Source organism: Peromyscus maniculatus, chromosome X, assembly GCF_049852395.1.
Source record: "Peromyscus maniculatus bairdii isolate BWxNUB_F1_BW_parent chromosome X, HU_Pman_BW_mat_3.1, whole genome shotgun sequence".
Classification (NCBI taxonomy): Eukaryota; Metazoa; Chordata; class Mammalia; order Rodentia; family Cricetidae; genus Peromyscus; species Peromyscus maniculatus.
The window spans coordinates 142,606,068-142,627,436 of NC_134875.1; the positions used below are offsets into that span (position 1 = coordinate 142,606,068).

The 21,369-nt window shown below is 41.7% G+C and overlaps 1 pseudogene; it reads right to left on the reverse strand.

The window, feature by feature from the left end:
* Positions 1–3,370: 3,370 nt before the first annotated feature.
* LOC143270658 (eukaryotic translation initiation factor 2 subunit 3, X-linked pseudogene) lies at positions 3,371–5,383 on the reverse strand (annotated as a pseudogene).
* Between the last annotated feature and the right edge of the window lie 15,986 nt (positions 5,384–21,369).

Below are 21,369 nucleotides of genomic sequence, written 5' to 3' on the forward strand. Positions count from 1 at the left end.
AGTCTATCTCTCCTAATTTGCACCTTTTGGGGTCTAATTTTTTGTAGCTCTATTTTATATCCTAAATAATTAATAGAATCTCCTCTTTGTATTTTTTTCAGGAGCAATTTGTAATCCCCAGCAAGGCAAAATTTTCTTTACTTCTTCAAACATTATTTCTAAAGTATCTGCATTTGAGTCAGCTAATACAATATCATCCATATAATGATAAATTATAGATTTAGGAAATTTTTTACGTATCACTTCCAATGGCTGTTGTACAAAATATTGGCGCAGCGTTGGGCTATTTAACATTCCCTGTGGGAGGACCCTCCATTGAAATCTTTTAACCGGTTGAGAATTATTATAAGTAGGCACTGTGAAAGCAAATCTTTCTTTGTCTTTTTCTTGTAAGGGTATTGAAAAGTAACAGTCTTTTAAATCAATAACTATGAGAGGCCATCCTTTTGGTAACAGAGTAGGCAAAGGAATTCCAGATTGTAGAAAGCCCACTGGCCGAATTACTTTGTTAATTGCTATAAGGTCTGTTACCATTCTCCATTTACCAGATTTCTTTTTAATAACAAATACAGGAGAATTCCAAGGGCTGGTTGACTGTTCAATATGCTGAGCATTTAACTGTTCTTCTACCAGCTCTTCTAAAGCCTGGAGTTTCTCTGTTGTTAAAGGCCATTGATGGACCCATACAGGCTTGTCTGTTAACCATTTTAAAGGTAGAGCTGTTGGTATGTTTGGAAGATTATCAGTTGTTGTGCCCTGTTCTTGTATAATATGGATGGCTGGTGACCACTCAAAATAATGCCTTCTAATATTTCTCTCAGAAACATGTGCTAATTTATGATTTGTTTCTGAGATTGGAGGGATTTTAATCTGAGTATTCCATTGTTGCAACAAGTCTCGACCCCACAGGTTCATAGCTATGTTAGCCACATATGGTTTTAATTTTCCTCTCTGTCCTTCTGGACCTATACATTCCAGCCATCTTGCATTCTGTTTCACCTGAGATAATGTCCCAATTCCTAACAGTTGAACGTTTACCTCCTGAAGAGGCCAAGCTGGATGCCAAAATTCTGGTGCAATTATGGTAACGTCCGCACCTGTGTCTACCAGACCAGACAACAAAACACCATTTATTTTTATTGTTAATTTTGGTCTCTGTTCATTAATAGAAGTTGGCCAAAAAATTTCCTTTATGTTTTCTCCTGAATTTTCAATTCTCTCTCTTTCATCATCCTGACCAGCATGATTTATTCCAATAGTCATTTGGTTATTTAATCGCTCAGAGCAGGGATTTCCTCTACAGCTGCAGGAAAGGTTTGAACTGGTTTTGCTATGGGGGCCTGCATGAGGCCCCTCCGGGAGTTTCCCAAAAACTGAGGCAGAGGATTACCCTGTCTGTCCTTTGTTGATCTACATTCGTTGGTCCAGTGTTTTCCCTTACCACACCTTCTGCATACTCCAGAAGGAAGGGGCATTCTGTTGCCATTGTTTCTTGAAGAAACATTGCTTCTAGGAATGACCTGTTTACAGTCCCTTTTAAAATGTCCATGCTTTCCACACCCAAAACATCTAACACTCCTCAAACCTTTTGAAATTACTTCTCCTACCCACGTATCATCATGCTCATCAGCCTCAGCATTAATTGTTTCTCTAATCCAATCTTCCAAAGGTGCAGATCTTGCCTTTAACGGTCTGATTATTCTTTTGCATGCTGCATTCGCATTCTCAAATGCCAAAGCTTCAATTATTGCCTTACTAGCTTCTGATTCTGAGACCATTCTGTGTACTGCTGAAGCCAGTCTTTCTAAAAAATCTGTGAAAGATTCTTTTGGGCCTTGCATAACCTTTGTGAATGACTCAGGTTTTTTCCTGGTTCCTCAACTCTGTCCCATGCATTCAAGGCTGCCATTTGACATAAAATTAGGGTTTGGACATCATATAAACATTGTGTTTGTACCGAAGCATATTGGCCTTCTCCAATAAGCTGATCCTGACAAACTTGTATTCCTTTATCCCTCCATTGTTTTTCTACGTTTTTAGCTTCCTCCTTAAACCACGTTAGAAACTGAAGTCTCTAGCTGGGTTCCAGAACAGCTTGTGCAAGGTCCCGCCAGTCCTGTGGTACAATCCTATTATATGCTGACCAAGAGTTTAACATTTGCTTTACATATGGGGAATGCATGCCATAAGATACTATTGCCTCCTTAAACCTTTTAAAATCCATCAGTTCAATTGGAGCCCAAATATTTTGTGTAGCCATTTGATCAGGCATCTGCTGTACGGTTACAGGATAAATTAAGGGTGACTGTGTGAAAACAGGCTTTCTTTCTGTAACCTTATGATCCAAACTTGAACCAACTCCACTGTTAATTTCTTCTGTCTGAATTTTTACAGGTTTAACAAGTTTTTCTAAAGCTGTCATCCTGGCACTTAAATCGACTATCTTTTTTTTTTAATGCTTGACTCAGAACCTTGTTTTATTTAAATGTGTTCTTCATGCTACAACACAACCCTTCAGAGTCAATCAAATACGTAACGTCAACAGTTTCCTCAAAACTCTTAAAAACTCACAGCCACAGTCCTACACCTCTATAAGGCAGCTTCAGTATGCAAAAGATCACAACACAGTAATTGTGGAATTAAATCCCATTTTTATGCAAATCAAAAGAAAAGCAAACAAGAGTATCAAATATCAAACTACCAAAAGCCAGTGACATTACTCAGTATGTGTATTTCTCAACCACTTAAACTTCGTTCTCAACACTGGGGAGTTGCTCCCTGCCAAGTTTTTAGAGATAGGGTTTCTCTGTGTAGCCCTGGCCATCCTGGAACTCACTCTGTAGACCAGGCTAGCTGCCTCTGCCTCCATAGTGCTGGGATTAAAGTTATGCACTACCACCACTACCACTGCCTGGCCTTTTTTTTTAATTCCCCAGCAATTCTCATGACAGCTAGAGTTGGAAATCACTGCTCTAACAGAACATCTAATTAAGCAAAATCACGATTAATTCAAAAGCACAGCACAGGAAAATTGCAGGCACGTGGGGGATAGACTTAGAACCAACACACTCTGCTTTTGAACAGTCTTTATCTCTTCTAAGGCTCAAAGATTACTAACAGCATAATTTACACTATAATCCTACCAACTACTACAGCTAGGGGCAGTAGTCAGCAGTAGGGTGCTTGTTCATCATGCAGGAGACTCTGTTACTAAAACAAAGACCCCAGAAAACACAACCTGGACAGAACCTTGTCAACTATCATTTATCATCCATCGTTATAATACTATTTGTTGGTGAGGGAAGACTGAGATTTTTAGGCATAAATAAGAAAGACACAGTCTCAGGGCACTGGAAGAGGGTGACACCTTCTGGTGCTGGATTGTCCTGGTCACATCCCGGAAAAAGCTAAGAGCAAAGGGTCACCTGTGGCAAGGGACTGAGCACTCAATTTCTAAGAGCCTTGCTCATTTGAGCTCACTGGTCTTCCTTCCCTTCCAATTTCAGATAACAGAAGACCAAATAAAGGGAGTGGGTCACGGAAAGTGTGGGCCCTTGTTTTTGACAGCAACAACTGTCCTTCACCATGGAGCCACTCCTGGATAAAATCATGAAGAGACCATTTCATTTTAGATAGGTTCATGATATGTGTGCTATAGCAAAGGCTGGTTGTAGTGAAGTTTCACTTCAAACTTTCACTCATTGACAAATCAGACATCATTTTGGAATGTTTAACTTCTGCTAAAATGTAGATTTAACCCAATATAGTATGTACTTTAACATTTACTTGTAGGCCCTATATTAGAAGTTGAGGTTGAATTCATCACCAAAATGAGAATATTCTTACAGCTACTACTAAGGTAATGAGCTACGAAATTAATTCCCTAGTATTGCTTTGAAAATATACCCCTAGACATTAAAAGAAATCCCAATTCCATCCCAAGGCATTGTTTAACTTGGATTCTTCAGTCATCATCTACAGTTGGCTTAATGATCACTCCTCTTCTTATCTGACCCCAACCAATTAAACGCCAATGTTTCTCAACTCTTCGGCTAAGGGCAATTTTTTCTCCTACTTCTGTGCACACAGTATTAGTCAAAACAATCTTGCCCAAATCAGCCTTGATGGCACTAACTCTTCCTCCCGTTGACAGGGATCCTATGTTGACCATAAGCACTTCATTATTAGACAGCTTTTGGACCTTTGCTGCTTTCTTGTCTCCTTCAGTTCGGACGCCCAGAAGACGTCTAAGCAGGAAATAGGAAATTTCCAGTTCTGTGAATATTTAAGGCAAAGCTCCAACTGCACCAAGCACTTGTCCCACCATTCTGTCAGCTCTGCACAAAGTGGGGTCAATCTTTGTGCCAACTCCAATGAGACCACCTAGGGCAGCATACTGAAGATCATTATGTTCCGCAAAAAGTGATACAATTTTGGAAAAGATTGGTTTACACATGAGTTTTCCTTCACTATCTTTGGAAACAATACCAGGTCTCACTTCTATCTCCTGGCCTACCTTCAACACTCCTTTTAGAATACTACCACCAGCTACACCTCCCTTAAGGTCATCAACTTCACAGCCAGGTTTGTTGACATCAAATGACCTGATAACAATGAGACAGGGTTCTGAAGTAAAGTCTCTTGGGGGCACTGGTATTTTCTTCACTATGTACTCACAAACAACTTCAATATTATATTTCAGCTGAGCAGAAATTGGAATAATTGGTGCTCCTTCTGCTACTGTTCCTTGTACAAATGCAAGAATCTGCTCATATTGTTCCTTAGCCTGACTTTCTTTTACCAGATCAATTTTATTTTGTAAGATCAAAATATGCTTGAGTTTCATGATTTCTATGGCAGCCAGGTGTTCAGAAGTCTGAGGCTGAGGACATGATTCATTACCAGCTATCAACAGAAGAGCTGCGTCCATCACTGCTGTGCCGTTCAGCATCGTAGCCTTCAAAATATCATGGCCAGGACAGTCAACAAAGGAAACATGCCTGACTAGTTTGAAGTTCCCTTTGGTCCCTGGAATGTCTGTAGGAAACTCATCTGGTGTACTACTTCCACATGACCTGTTACATTCTGGTCTAGGACAACTTGGGTCATCAAGTTTATAAATCTTAGCATTAGCATATCCAAGCTTGATGGTAATATTTCTTTCTAGTTCATTTTTGAATCTGACGGTGTGAACTCCAGAAATAGCCTTTACCACAGTGGACTTCCCATGAGCTACATGACCAATTGTACCAATATTAATTGTAGCTTGTCTGCTGATAACTTCATGTGAAAGTGGTGTCAACTTGGTGACATCCAATGTGGCGAGATCCTGTCGGGAAAGATGTGGCTGCCCGAGAATCACTCCAACCTCACCCCCAGCCATCTTGCTCAGAGAGGAAAAGAAGCTTGACTATCTTTTTAAATAGTAAAATGTGAATAAGCATGGTGATAAACTGCATAATTCCCATAATACTAATCTTTTCATGTAGTTGTTCCATTGTCAGATTGCCTAAAATTTCAAACAAAACCCACTTTTCTTCCAATGTACACAGAAAACCCATTTTTTTTTAAATGTGGAAAAAATTTGTCTTTTAAATAGTTTCCTTTATGACTTACCAAATCTGCGTAGAACAGTAGAAATCCGAGTGAATTTCAAAACAGCCACCTAGTGTCCTAGGTGTGAATCCAGAGAGAGAGAGAGAGAGAGAGAGAGAGAGACAGAGACAGAGACAGAGACAGAGAGACAGAGAGAGACAGAGAGAGAATGCAAAAGCAAAAGCGAAAGTGAAAGTGAAAGTGAAAGCGTAGCCGGCTAAAGCTTAAATCCAGCCACTTGTTCCCGCTTGAGCCGAGTCAAGGCTTGGCTTTACAGGCAGGGGCCCTGTTTGGCAGGGCAGGCCTGAGTTGTTTGTAGCACTGGCTTTAAACAAGCAGCTCACAGTTAGTCCGGCCTGAGGCCAAGCAGACCTGGGCCGGGGCTAGGGAGCCGGTTGCTCAGACTAGGGAGCTGGCTGCTCAGGCTAGGGAGCCGGCCCCAAGCAGTTTTTATTGGATTCTTGTCACGTTGGGCGCCAGATGTAGATGTATCCAATCGTCTTATTAAAATAAGAAACACAGAGCCAATGTAAAAGAGAAAGCCGAGAGGTCAGAGCTCAGAGATAAAATCTTACCTCCTGCAGTGCTCCTAGCTTCCCTGAGAGAGAGCTACTTCCTGTTTGTCTGTGTTTAAATAGTCTTTCTGTTCTGCCTTCTCATTGGTTGTAAACCCAACCACATGACTGCCTCATCACTGCCTGTAAGTACCGCCCTCCAGGTCTTAAAGGCGTATGTCTCCAATACTGGCTGTATCCCTGAACACACAGAAATCTACCTAGCTCTTCTAACCACCACGCTCTTGCTATGACTCTAATAGCTCTGACCCCAGGGCAACTTTATTTATTAACATAAAATTAAAATCACATTTCAGTACAAATGAAATATCAACATACCCCTCTTTTCTCAAAAATGGACCAAGTCCATGTGATCGGGGTTGCGGAGGTCCGAGAGAGCCTCTGTCTTAGGCTATACAGGGGGACTCCCACGCACAGCAGCATGTCATGTTGAGCCAGTCTCGATGACCTCTGTACGCTGTTGACTCCGGCGTGGGCCCTGTACTATTCCCGTCATTGAGTACTCTCTAGCAAGACCGTAGGGACGTTAGGGCTTTAGGACACTGAATCTGAGTCCTTGATGGGGCTCCTGGCCGGCCTCCTCGGAATCTACTCTGTGATAATGAATAGAGACATGTCGTGGTAAGGCTGAATCAATATGATTTTTGATAAACCGAGTCAACCGCTGAAAGGCCCAGGGACCAAAGGTAATGAGAAGGAGAAGGAAAATAATCAGGGGTCCAGGAGGGTGGGGATCAGGGTAGAAAGCCAAGGGGATTCTTTAAAGCTTCTATATAGAAGGGCAAACCCTGCTCCTAAGAGCAAGAGATGCATCTTACTGCAGCCCCATAAAGGCTAATAAAGGAAAAACCCACAAGATTACAATTCCCATACAATTTCGTTTCACAAGATCATGGTCTGGGTACAGAGTGATCACAGACGGGTAATTTGCATCAACAGGAACATTTTTCTTGAAACCTCAAGGGGGGTATCAAGGCGGGAGTGGAGTTTACACAAAGGTCACAGTGGTCCTTCCTGGAACACCTGCAACTATCCCAGTCACAGTTGAGCACATCTCTTAACAGAAATCTCTTTACATTGTTATATGGTTGCAGAGGAGATTGAACAATGACTAAGTCAGGTTGCTCTTGGAACTAGATTTTTAGTTTCTCATTTCCTGGTGCTTGAAGTTTTCTCTATTCCTGAGGCTTGGGGGTGTAAGCCTGAAGGGCTAGGGTCTTTCACTCCCCCGTTTTCTTTTTGACAAATTTTAATCTTAAAATTATGGCATTATATTTGGTACCTCATGGCCTATTTTAGTAACTCATGGCCTGTAATGGCCATGCATAGTTCATGTACAATTAGCCATCTTGTCTCTATGCCAGGGAGTTTTCTTTTGACCCAGCATTTCAGCCTTTTTTGAACAAGGAAAATGGGACGATGTATTCTCTTTCTGGAACTGCTTCAAGCTGGCATTGGGGCGTCGTTATCAGGGCCCCTCCCCCAAAAGGCTGAAAAGCTGGTCAAAGACTGGGCAGGGGGCATTTGTCAGTAGCATGTAGCTGCCTGACCCCATAGGGACAGAGAAGAATCATGTTAGCTGGGCTGGTCCACGTTAGCCTATAGCATGTCCGGAGTCCACAGTCGTCTGGAGCAGTGGAGTCAAGAACTGAAACTTGGAGGTGTCTGCCAGCCAAGTAGAAATCTGTTGAGACAGATTTAAACTAGGAACAGAGGTTAAATTTTATGAACTTATTTGAAACCTTAGGTCCATACCCTTAGTAATGGGGAAAGCACTAATCCCAAGACCAGGAGAGAGGAAAAATACCATCTTTAGGAATACTTATCTAGGGTTCTTTCAACCTCTGTGGAGTGGGTCTATGTTTTTATGACTCTTTTGATCCTTTGAGGCCTACTTACAAAATGACATAAAAGTTTTAGATACATTAGTATTACCAATCTGTACTGAAATCCATATTGTAGACAAAGCAGATAATGGGTATCTGTAAAACAGCAGAAGTAGACTTATACCTTTGAGTCCCAACAAGAACTACAGATTTGGGCATTTTTCTTCTGTCCAGAAAGCCAGGTATAAATTGGACAGAGATTTTTGGCCTGGTGAGAAGCACTTTTAGATTTACATTTAGACATATCTAGATCACATCTAAAGCAAATCCAAAATGTTGAGCTTGAGACTGAACAGTAAGTGGTCATTGCTCTATCAGCTCATCAGGACTCCTAAATGTTAAGCTCTGAACCATAGAACAGGAGAGTAATCTGAAATATATCTTATTTTAGACTCATATCCGAACCTTTATGATTTATTTAAATTTTTACATCTTAGAACATTTTCTTTTAAAGTGAGCTAACAGGCTAGCTATGGCCTTGCAGAAGGATCTGGTTGATGCTGCCATGCTGACAAAGTTAGAGCTAGCCTAGCCATCAGTACTATCAGAAATCTGAGATGGATAAACTATATCTGAGTGCAGACCAAGAAGCTTCCAATCCTATAAATTACAGTGATCAATCCCTACCCAGGTCTCTATAGCATTGGAGGTACCAGTCAGAACAACATCAATCTTCTACCACCATAAAGCCCATAAGGCAGAGTACCTTTTCTGTGGAATAGGGACACGGAAGACTGACAGTGCCCTACTACTTGTCCACAGTCTGGGCTGGGTCTTGGAGGCAGGTATTGCATTGGAGCATCTTGCCCTGTGGTCAGTGTCGTTCGCAATCAGGTGGCATCTTCTTGTCATTCCATATCTTCTTTGGAGATCTTGGGAGTCATTGCTAGGAGCTGGGGAGCTGGGAGTCTCTGTTTCCGATAGTAAGTTTTTAATAAAATAATTTAAATGTCATGTTCATCAGATCATTGACAGGTTTGAGGACCATTATCCATTAAATGTATCTGAGCCAAACAAATCTAGGCCTAATCTTGAAAATATCTCTAAGTTTGGTAATAATGACCAGGCTAATTTGTTCTCCTATAGATATATTAGTCAAATATACCTCTCAGTTTGTTTTTATTTAAATAGAACCGTTTATGCTTTAAACTAGTATCTGGATAGCCAGATGACTAGTATTAACTTGTATTCCTTAACACAAAGGACATGCATGCAAAATCAGACATTCAAAACCAAACATACATGTGGCCACATTTTCATTCATACCTGCAGAGTAGACAGACATTTTAAAAACTATGACCCTTTGGAGTCTCCATGTAACAGCAGAATAGCAAGAGAAAGAAATCTGAAACATGTTTACTTAAACTTTAAAGTTAGACCTTAAAGTTTCATTATATTTTTTAAACCCTCATGACATGCTTAAGCCTTTAAATTTTTATATCTTAAACTGCTTCCTCTAGTCAAAAATTCATTTATTTAAACTTTTATTTTAACCAACAATAATTTGAAACCAATTTTCTTAAATGATGGCAAGTATTTGTAACACATTGAACTCAAATGACCAAAACCCATGTAAATTTTTATTTTTCCTGTGGAAACAAAACCATAATTTTCCTAGTATCTTGAACTGGTAATTTAACATTTCTTTTTCAAGCAATATCAGTGTTATGCCCAGATCTTGTCCCCAAAGAAGCCACCAAAGACCTCAGGTACAGAATGCAAAAGCAAGGTTTATACAAATGAAGTTTACAAGCCTCGGCAGGGGGGCTAGTTCCAAACTTCTCACACACAGCAGGGAGGTTGGAAGGAGCACATGCCTTTCTTTGTGAGGCTAGCACAGACCACATAATTCATCTCCCACTGCCCACATCCCTCTTTTAGGTTCATATCAGTAGTTTTTTATGTTATCTTTATTTCTCGTTTGTTTAGCAACCGTGTTTAGGAGTTTTATGAGCTCTCTCCAGGGTTTGGGGAGTTTGGGATGTTTTATGACCACTTAGTCTCTGTCAGATGATCATATATCCTAACTCTGTGTTTTCTTAAGTTTCTGTAGTTGATAAAGCCACCTGGAAAAAGGCGTCTAAGTTCTTATCTACATTTAAGAATCCTGGTTTTAGCTTCTCTTTGTCTGTAGGGGATGAAGTGTGTGTGTGTGGGTTACTGAGGTTTCACAATCAGGACAGAGAAGGGTTAACAAGAGAAATTCCTGGCTGGCAGAAGAGACCTTGAAGTTATCACAGTAAAGGAAGGGAGGGGGAGCAGTGGTCATAAAGTATGTCCTTGGCTGCCAGTGTTCCTGAAAAAAAGTTTTTGTTAATTCCTCTGACTAAAGTCAGATTTTCTGTTCAGTGTTCACACAGTTTTGTCAGTTTCAGGCAGCCATTGTCCTGTCCAGAGCAGGACATGAGAATCTTAGCCTGCCTCTACCGAGAGCACACACCCCCACCCTCGTGAGAGCAGCCAGCTGCCTGAGTCCTGATAGCATGAGAGCTAGGGAGGGAGGGAGGTGGCCCTCGCTGTGCCTCTCTCTCCTTCTCCCCAGGAAAATAAGGGAGGTTAGTAGCAGAAACAGATGACATTTACACAGGCAATCCAAGTACCGGCACATCAGCACTGAGATGATGATGGCCTCACTCACAGCAAGCAAGCCCCTCGATTGTGGCTCACACATCCCTCCAGTGGGCTAGGCAAAGGTCTAGTGGAGAAGAAGGGGACTGTCCCATAGCGTCCGCCACAGTCAAGTCAACAGTGAGAACAGTTAACATACTACACACAAGACCAAGGGCACACGAAAGAAAAACTTTGCCCCAACGAGACAACCAACAAAGCTCCAAGAACAATGACAGCCTGATGTGCTCTGTGGAGAGTGACCCTCCAGGCTCAATCACACCAAAAACAATCCAGACTCGAGGATCTCTGTCCTTGATCAAACAGACATCAGGGGGCTTTCACATCCCTGTCAGTCAGACATATACCTTATTTCTTGGAAAAGAAACAGAGTGTAAAGTAACAATGACCACAATAAAACATACAAAAAACCCTACAAAATGTCTCTAACAATTTCCCGGGACAAAATGCAAAGTGGCACTTCCTCCCACCATGGGGAAAGGTACCCAAAGATGCTCCTCTCCTGAGCACTCCCTGGAGGAGACTCCTAAAATCAAATGGTCATCTCTGAGGTGCCCCCGAATGGCTCGGGACTAGGGGGTCCCTTGCCCAAATCAGGGAATGAGACGTCTCTCTTTCCCTCCCAGGATCACTGTCCGGACACGTCTGTCCCAGTGAGCCTGCAAAGTACAAATCAGTCGACCAGCACAAAACTTAACGAGACAAGACAGAGACAGAGACAAGACAGAGAGTGCTCTTACCGGTAGATGTCAATAAACCTCTGGACCCTTGATGGTCCCGGTGGGGTCTTTTGGTCGTTTGTTCAATGTGATTTGTGGCAACCTCACTCTTACTGTCTTCTGGGATGGACACATCGTTTAATAGGTCCTCAGCAAGTGCCAGAAGATGTGACACCCTACTATCTTTTTCTAAATCCTTTAAAACATCTCTGATTACTCCATAGAAACTAAAGAATGCATCGAGGACATTCTCTCAATCCTTAAGTAAGTTATTGATATCTTTTCTGACTTTATTCCACGTCAAAGGGTGGATGCCTGGGCCATTAATAACCAGCCAGGGACATTTTTCTTCCACAAAACAGAAAAACTTAATTAAATCTTTTTTTCTTTCTTTCTTTTTGACTCTTATTCCCCTCTCCCTGAAATCTTCATTTCCTTAATGAAGAGAGCCTCTTTAGAGAGTACTTTACCCATTGACTGATGAACGGCACTTTCCTCAAGGTTGCCCACGGCGCACAAGTGATGCTGTTGGGGCACCTCTACCCTAGTGAGTCTGGCCAGACCCCGTTTTCTCTTTGCTGTCCAATAGTGAGCCGCCATGCCTCAAGCCCCACGTTCAGGCGCCACTTGACCCGTCCAGCAGGCCAGGTTATTTGAGGGTCTCAAGGAGGGACCACCTGGGAATCAATGGGGGGCGAGAGGGAAAGGAGACCAAGTACATGAAGAAAGACAGAGTCAGTCTGAGTTGCGTCAAGGTCTCCTTTATTGACTGGGTGTTAGAGCTTATAAACAGGGCTTCAGGTAGGGAGGGGGAGCAGGAAGAGTGAGGAGAGGACAAAGAAAATTCCTAATGGAGGGTCAGCAGGAGGTCGCTTTGGTCCCAGGCCCCTGCAGCTACCTGATTTAGTACAGGCTCCAAGAAGTTTATTTAATCATACATTCCTAGGTTAGACTAAGAGCCTCCTATTTACACGAGGCTTGATAAATCGTGGAAGGTTACACAGGTTCAACACACCACTGTCCAGAGTCGGTCCCCAACAGAAAGACATTTAAGGAATTGCTCAATATCCTTAGTCATCAGGGAAATGCAAATCAAAACGACTCTGAGATACAATCTTACACCCATCAGAATGGCTAAGATCAAAATCCCTGAATACAGATTTTGTTGGAGAGGATGTGGATCAAGGGGAACACTCCTACACTGTTGGTGGGAATGAAAACTTGTACAACCACTTTGCAAATCAATATGGCACTTTCTTAGAAAATTGGGAATCAACCTCCCTCAAGACCCAGCTATACCACTCTTGGGCATATACCCAAGGAATTCTCAATCATACCACAACTACACATGCTCAACTATGTTCATAGTAGCTTTATTTCTAATATCCAGAAACTGGAAACAATCGAGATGCCCTTTAACTGAAGAATGGATAAAGAAAATGTTGTATATATACACAATGGAGTACTAATCAGCAGAGAAAAACAATGGCATCATGAGGTTTGCAGGCAAATGGATGGAACTAGAAAAAAATCTGAGTGAAGTAACCCAGACTCAGAAAGACAAACATGGTATGTGCTTCCTCATAAGTGGATACTAGATGTAAAGCAAAGGATAACCAGACTGCAACTCACAACTCTATAGAGGCTACCTAGTAAAGAGGACTTTAAGAAAGACACAGGTATTGCCAAGTGACAGAAAAATGGATGAGATCTACTGAGCAAACTGGGGGTGGGGGTGGGGGTAATGGAGAAAAAGTTCGTGCGAAAGTGCACTTAGGGGAATGGGAGGTCCTAGCTGGATCAGGAACAGAGTGGGAGAACAAGCAAAGAGATACCATGATAAATGAAGACCCCCATGGGAATAGGAAGAAACAGAGTGCTAGGGAGGTCCCTAGAAATCCACAAATATACCTCCACTATAAACTACTGGCAAGAGTAAAGAGAGTTAGATGACCTCCACTTGTGATGGGATGGCTGAATACCCTAACTGTCATGATAGAACTCTCATCCAGTGACTGTTGGAAGCAGAAGCAGAGATCCATGGCCAAACCCCATGTGGAGCTCCAGGAGACCAACAAGCGAGGAAGAGGAGGGATTTTATGAGCAAGAGATATTGAGACCGTGATTAGAAAAAGCACAGGGACAAATAGACAAACTAACGGAAACACATGAACTGTGAACCAATAGCTAAGGAGCTCCCATGGAACTGGAGCAGGCCCTCTGGATAAGTGAGACAATTGATGAGCTTGAACTGTTTAGGAGGCCCCTTGGCAGTGGAACTGGGACCTGTCCTTGGTGCATGAGTTGGCTTTTTAGAAACCAGGGCCTATTCTGAGACCCTTTGCTCAGCCTTGGTGCAGGGGACTGGACCTGCCTCAACTGGATCTACCAGGCTGGGATGAATCCCCATGGAAGACCTTGCCTTGGAGGATGTGGGAATTGGTTTGTGGTTGGGGTGGAATGAAGGGGGGTTGGAGGAGGGAGGAAAGGTTAATCCCTGGCTGATTTGTAAAATTATGTTAATTATAAAATTAAAATATTTATTTAAAAAAGTTCTCAAACACACATCACTGAAAAAAAAGAATCCTGTACAATAAAACCACCTCTGGAGGTATCACTATCCCTGACTTCAAGCGCTACTATAGAGTTATAGTAATAAAAAGAGATTGGTGTTGGCATGAAAACCAACATGTGGATGAATGAAGTTGAACTGAAGACACTGACACTAACCTACACTACAATGAGCACCTGATTTTTGACAAAGAAGCCAAAACTGTACAATGGAAAAAAGAAAGCATCTTCAACAAATGGTGCTGGCATAACTGGATGTCAACATGAAAATTGCAAATAGATTCATATCTATCACAATGCACAAAACTTAAGTCCAAGTGGATCGAAGTCCTCAATATAAAACCAGTTACACTGAACCTGATAGAAGAGAAAGTAGAAAATAATCTTGAATGCATTGGCACAGGAGACCACTTCCTAAATATAACACCAGCAACACAGACACTGAGAACAACAATTAATAAATGGGACCTCCTGAAACTGAGAAGCTTCTGTAAGGCTTAGGATACAGTAAATAAGACAAAACAACAGCCTACAGAATGGGAAAATATTTTCAACAACCCACATTTGACAGAGGGAGGATCTCCAAATTATATCGAGAACTCAAGAAGCTAGACAACAAAATAACAAAAAGTCCAATTAAAAATTGTCTAGAGCTAAAGAGTGAATTCTCAAAGGAAGAATTTCAAAAGGCCAAAAGACATTTAAGGAATTGCTTAGCATCCTTAATTATCAGGGAGATGTAAATCAAAATGACTCTGAGATACCATCTTACACCCATTAGAGTGGCTAAGACCAAAAATCCTGAAGACAGGTTATATTAGAGAGGATGTGGAACAAGGGGAAAACTCCTCCACTGTTGGTGGGAGTGCAAACTGGTACAGCTACTTTGAAAATCAGTATGGTGGTTTCTCAGAAAATTGGGAATCGATCTTCCTCAAAACCCAGCTATACCACTCTTGTGCATATACCCAAGGAATACTCAATCATACCACAAGGACATATGTTCTACTATGTTCATATCAGCATTATTCATAATAGCCAGAACCTGGAAACAACCTAGATGCCCCTCAACTTAAGAATGAATTAAGAAATTGTGGTCCATATACACAGTGGGGTACTAATCAGCAGAGAAAAACAATGACATCATGAGGTTTGCAGGCAAATGGATGGAACTAGAAAATATCATCCTGAGTGAGGTAAACCAGAAGGACTCAGAAAGACAGACATGGTATGTACTCTCTCATAAGTGGATACTAGATATAATGCAAAGTGTAATGAGGCAACAACCCACAACTCCACAGAAGCTAACTAAAAGGGAAGAATCAAAGAGGGAAGCATGGACTGCCCTGGGAAGGGGAAATAGATGAGATCTTCATCAGTAAACTGGGAATGAAGGGTGGGCCATGGAGGGTAGGGGATAGGGGATGAGAGCATAAGGGAATGGGATGAATGAACTGGAAAAGGGATGGAGGGGAAATGAAATGAAATAAATACGAGAGAGAGAGAGAGAGAGAGAGAGAGAGAGAGAGAGAGAGAGAGAGAGAGAGAGAGAGAGAGAGAGATCATGGGGATAGAGAAAGCCTGGTGCTAAGGAAGTTGCTAGGAATTACCATGGATGACCCGAGCCTTGGCTACTAGCAGTAGTGGGGGTGGTGCCTGAACTAACCTGGCTTGCCCCAGAGATCAGACCGCTGAATACCCCAACTGTTATTACAGAAGTTTTCTCCAATGATTGATGGAAGCAGATCCAGAGATCCACAGCCAATCACTATACAGAGCTCCAGGAGTCCAGTCAAAGAGAGAGAGAAGAGGGATTCAATGAGCAAGTGCATCAGGATCATGATGGGGAAACATTCAGGGACGACCAAAACCACACTAGAGGGAACTCATGAAAGTTGGATCAATGGCTGTGGAGCCTACATGGGATGGACACCCTTTGCATAGTGAGACAGTTGTGTAGCTTGATCTGCCTGGGAGGCCCCCTGGCAGTAGGATCAGAATCCATCTCTGTTGCTTGAGTGGACTCTGTGGAGTTCACTACCTATGATGGGACACCTCGTGCAGCCTTGAGGCAGGGGAAAGGGCCTGGACTTGCCTCTACTGAATGTACCTCCACATGGGAGGCTTTGCCTTCTTGTGGGAGGGAGTGGGATGGGTTTGAAGGGGAGGATGGGGGGCAGGAGAAGGAAAGAGGGGATCTTTGATTGGTGTGTGAAATGAATGAAAAAAAATCATAATAAAATACTTAACTAAGACTCCACATTAACTATCTGCACGAACTTATTTAAATCACTCATCAATTCAAACCCTCAGATGTACTGTCACTCATGCAAAAAACTATAACCTGAGAGATGATAATTTATCAGAAAGGAAGGAGACAAAGTCATTAACTCACGATGCATGTAGATAATGTCATTACCACTGTCCCGAAGAAGGTTTGAGGGAACTACAAATGGGATCTCTTGCCAGGAAACCTTCCCTAGCCGCTATGCTTGGCTTCACCGTCTCTATGAGATGTACTTTCTACCTTATTGGAGGTAGTAGCTGTTCTACTAAGGAAGTTCCATCAGCAAGATGAGTCTTCAATTGATAGTAGCTTGGGTAACACTCTGCCCACATCCTCTTCCTTGCCAAGGCACATTTGAGGCAGTGGACTACAGGAATGTGGAGTTTTATGGAAGAAGTGGAAACAGGATGAAGATTGCTGTTGTTCCAAAACACTGAGCTAGATTGTCAGGTTCTGTTTCTGCCTATGTTTGCAAGCCATGGAGTGGATTCCTGTGTTTCATAAAGACTGTATGTGAAAGCCTCCATATAATGTAAGGTTTTTACCTTTGTGTATTCTGGATAAGTAGATCCATTTGGACGGTACCAAGACCACAGATGGTCTTCTCAGTAATAGGAAATTCCCATAAATGGAGTCAGAGGAAGAACAGAAACATCTTCAGAAAAAGAAGTTCTGTTAGGCAGACATTTCAGCTGAGAGCAGTATTCTCCCCAAACCCTGGATGCCACAATCCTTTCCATTCCCCTCCTGATCTTGGCTTAGTTGGAGTCTCATTTAAACACTTCAGGAGTATTGGTACATCTGTTATTACTGGCCCTGCAATGTTACCCACCCAATCATTATCCCCATTTTGTAGTTAAGGAAACAACACAGGAAAGCTAATTCATACACTCAACTTCAGGAAGCTACACAGACAGCAGTGCAAACGCTGGCTTTCTGTATTCACACACACGGCTTCCAGGCACTTATGATATTCAGCAAGACTTATACATACTTAATCGCATGTCAATGACCCTCTCTGGCATTTTGTGCCCTGTGAAATTGAATGTGATTAATAAAACCACCTGGAAATGGAAAATATGTGCCTCTTTTTTCTCTTCTATGAAGGTAAGTGACTGCTAGTTGTCAGAGAAGAAACTGACTTTAAAAAATCTTATGTTTCCATGGCTACTAAGGCTGAATGGTGGACTATGATCACTGAATATACAGTCATAATGGAACAACATTTTAAACAGCCCTTTGATGTGTTAATAGTCTTTTTAAAAAGTAATTGACTTTTGAATTTATGCATGAATTAGTCATTATAATTCCCAGTGGCTTTACAAAAAACAACTGATGAAAACAAAAGAAAAAATACTGCCATAGTGGAAGGGAAGAAAGACGTTCAATTATAAAAGCAAAATGTCTTCACTGGAGAGTATGGTGCCACCTTGCTTCCATAAACCTCTTAGATACAGAAACAGATTAGATATGGGAAGTCCCTAGTTACTAAATCTTGGGAAACGTTGTTTCCCAAAAGCAACTTGGAGAGGCAATGGTTTATGTGGCTTATATTTCCACATCATAGTCCATCATCAAAAGAGGTCAGGACAGGAACTCCAGGGAGGAAACTGGAGGCAGGAACTAAATGAAGAAGCCACTGCATACTGGTTTCTTCCCACAGATGGTTCATCTTGCTCACCTTGCTTTTTCACGCCTTCCAGGCCCAGACACCCAGAGGTGACATTGCCCACTGAGTTAGGTCCTCCTATATCAATCAATAGTCAAGAAATTCCCTATAGGGTTGCCTGTAGGCAATCAGAAGTAGGCATTTTATTAACTGGGGTTCCTCCTGCCAGATTAACTTGTATCAATTTACAAACAAAACCAAAGAAAAATCAAAAGTTTCCCCAGAAATGGCTGTCACCTAGTTATGCAGGTGATTATAAATATATATCCAGTAATCCTTCTTAGTACAATTAAAGTTTGAGAACCTCTCATCCTCTAGATACATACTCAAAATGAAGCAGAAGAAAAGAGTGAAGAGAGAAGAGAAAAAAGTGAAAATGGCTTTCCTTTTTTTGGAACTAGCTTCCTGCATTTAAAAAAAAAGAGATTTTTCTATTCATTTTACATGTCAACCACAGATTTCCCGTCTTCCCTCCTCCCACCCTCCCAGGCTTCCCACCCAACACACGCCCCATTCCCATATCTTCCAAGCCAAGGTCTCCCATAGGGAGTGAGCAGAGCCTAGTACACTCCATTGAGGCAGGTTCATGCCCCTCCTCCCTGCACCAAGGCTGCACAAAGTGTCTCACCATAGGCATAGGCTCCAAAGCCGGCTCATGCATAAGCAACAGGTCCCAGTCCCATGGCCTGGGGGCCCTCCAAACAGTTCAAGCCAAACAACTGTCTCACTTATCCAGATGGCCTAGTACAGTACCATGGGGGCTCCTCAGCTATTGGTGAACAGTTTATGTGTCTCCACTAGTTTGACTGGTTGTCTAGGTACTTTTTCCAGTCATAGTCTTGATATCTCTTGCTCATAGAATCCCTCATCTCTCTCTTCGATTGGACTCCTGGAGCTCTGCCTGGGACCTGGGTGTGGATCACTGCATCAGCTTCGATCAGTCACTGGATGAGGTTTCTATGATGACAGTTAGGGTATTCAGCCATCTAAACACCAGAGTAGGTCAGCTCAGGTACCCTCTCAACCACTGCCAGTAGTCTATGGTGGAGTCATTTTTGTGGATTCCTAGGGACCTCCCTAGCTCTCTGCTTTCCCTATTCCCATGGTGCCTTCATTTATCATAGTATCTCTTTCCTTGTTCTCCCACTCTGTTCCTGATCCAGATTGAACCTCCCACTCCCACAAATTCTCATTTCCCCATCCCTTGCCCTCCATTACCCCTTTAACACCCAGTTTGCTCATGTAGATCTCATTCAATTTCTCTGTTGTTGTCGATCCTTTGAGTTTTTTCTAGGGTCCTCCTTACTAGCTAGCCTCCCTGGAGCTGTAGGATGCAGTCTGGTTATCCTTTGCTTTACATCTAGTATCCACTTATGAGGGAGTACATACCATGTTTGTCCATCTGAGTCCTTCTGGGTATACCTCACTCAGGATGATATTGTCTTTCTGATTCTGGGTTACCTCACTCAGGATGATATTTTCTAATTCCATCCATTTGCCTGCAAACCTCATGATGTCATTGTTTTTCTCTGCTGACTAGTACTCCATTGTGTATATATACAACATTTTCTTTATCCATTCTTCAGTTAAAGGGCATCTAGATTGTTTCCAGTTTCTGGATATTAGAAATAAAGCTACTATGAACATAGTTGAGCATGTGTAGTTGTGGTATGATTGAGAATTCCTTGGGTATATGCCCAAGAGTGGTATAGCTGGGTCTTGAGGGAGGTTGATTCCCAATTTTCTAAGAAAGCACCATATTGATTTGCAAAGTGGCTATACAAGTTTTCATTCCAACAGTGCAGGAGTGTTCCCCTTGATCCACATCCTCTCTAACATAAGCTGTCTTCAGGGTTTTTGATCTTAGCCATTCTGACAGGTGTAAGATGGTATCTCCGAGTTGTCTTGATTCGCATTTCCCTGATGTCTAAGGATGTTGAGCAATTCTTTAAATGTCTTTCAGCCATTTGAGCTTCTTCTGTTGATCTTAGGAAGTCTTTAGTTTCTTTCTTTATTTCTTCCTTGACCCATTGATGATTTTGTTGAGCATTATTAAGTTTCCATGAGATTGTATGTTTTCTGCAATTTTTTTGTTGAAATCTAACTTTAAACCATGGTGGTCTGATAGAACACAGGAGGTTAATCCAATTTTTTATGTATCTGTTGAGATTTGCTTTTTGACTGAGTATGTGTTAGATTTTAGAGAAAGTTCCATGGGGGTCCTTAGAAGAAGGTATATTCTTTTTTGTTAGGATGCAATTTCTGTGGTTACCTATTAAGTCCATTTGAGTCATAACATCAGTTAAGCCTCTTGTTTCTCTGTTAACATTCAATTTTGCAGATCTGTCCATTGATGAGTGTGGGGTGTTAAAGTCTCCCACTATTAATGTGTGGGGTTCTATGTGTATTTAAGCTTTCCTAATGTTTCTTTTATATATGTGGGTTTCCTTGTCTTTGGGGCATAAATGTTCAGAATTGAAACTTCATTTTGGTGGATCTTTCCTGTGAGGGGTATGTAAGGTCCTTCTTCATCTCTTTTGATTGATTTTAGTTTGAAGTCTATTTTGTTAGATATTAGGATGGCTACACCAGTTTGCTTCTTAAGACCATTTGATTGGAAAGTCTTTTCTGAGACTTTTAGACTGAGGTAGTATCTATCTTTGAAATTGAAGTGTGTTTCTTTTATGCAACATAAATGTGGGTCCTGTTTTCAAATCCGTTCTGTTAGCCTGAGTCTTTTTACAGGTGAATGAAGTCCATTGTTATTAATGGATATTAATGACCAGTGACCCTCTCAACTATTGCCAGTTGTCTATGGTAGAGTCATCCTTGTGGTTTCCTGGGAATCTCCTTAATATTCTTTTTTGTCCCTATTCCCATGGTGTCTTAATTTTTCATGATATGTCTTTCCCAGCTCTCCCACCCTGTTCCCTTTTAAGCTTGAACCTTCCACTCTAATTTCTCATTCCCTGTCTCTTGCCCTCCATTACGCCCCCCTTGCCCCCAGTTTGCTCATGTAGATCTCATCCATTTCTCCATTGATAGGCAAACAATGCACCCTTGCTAAGTGCTTCCTTACTAGCTAGCCTCTCTGGAGCTGTGGATTGTAGTCTGGTTATCCTTTGCTTTATATCTAGTATCCACTTATGACTGAGTACATACCATGTTTGTCCTTCTGAGTCCTTCTGGGTTACATCAGTCAGGATGATATTTTCTAGTTCCATCCATTTGCCTGCAAACCTCATGATGTCATTGTTTTTTCTGCTGAGTAGTACACACACACACACACACACACACACACACACACACACAAATATATATATATATATATATATATATATATATATATATATATATATCACATTCTCTTTATCCATTCTTAAGTTGAGGGGCATCTAGGTTGTTTCCAGGTTCTGGCTATTACAAATAATGCTGCTCT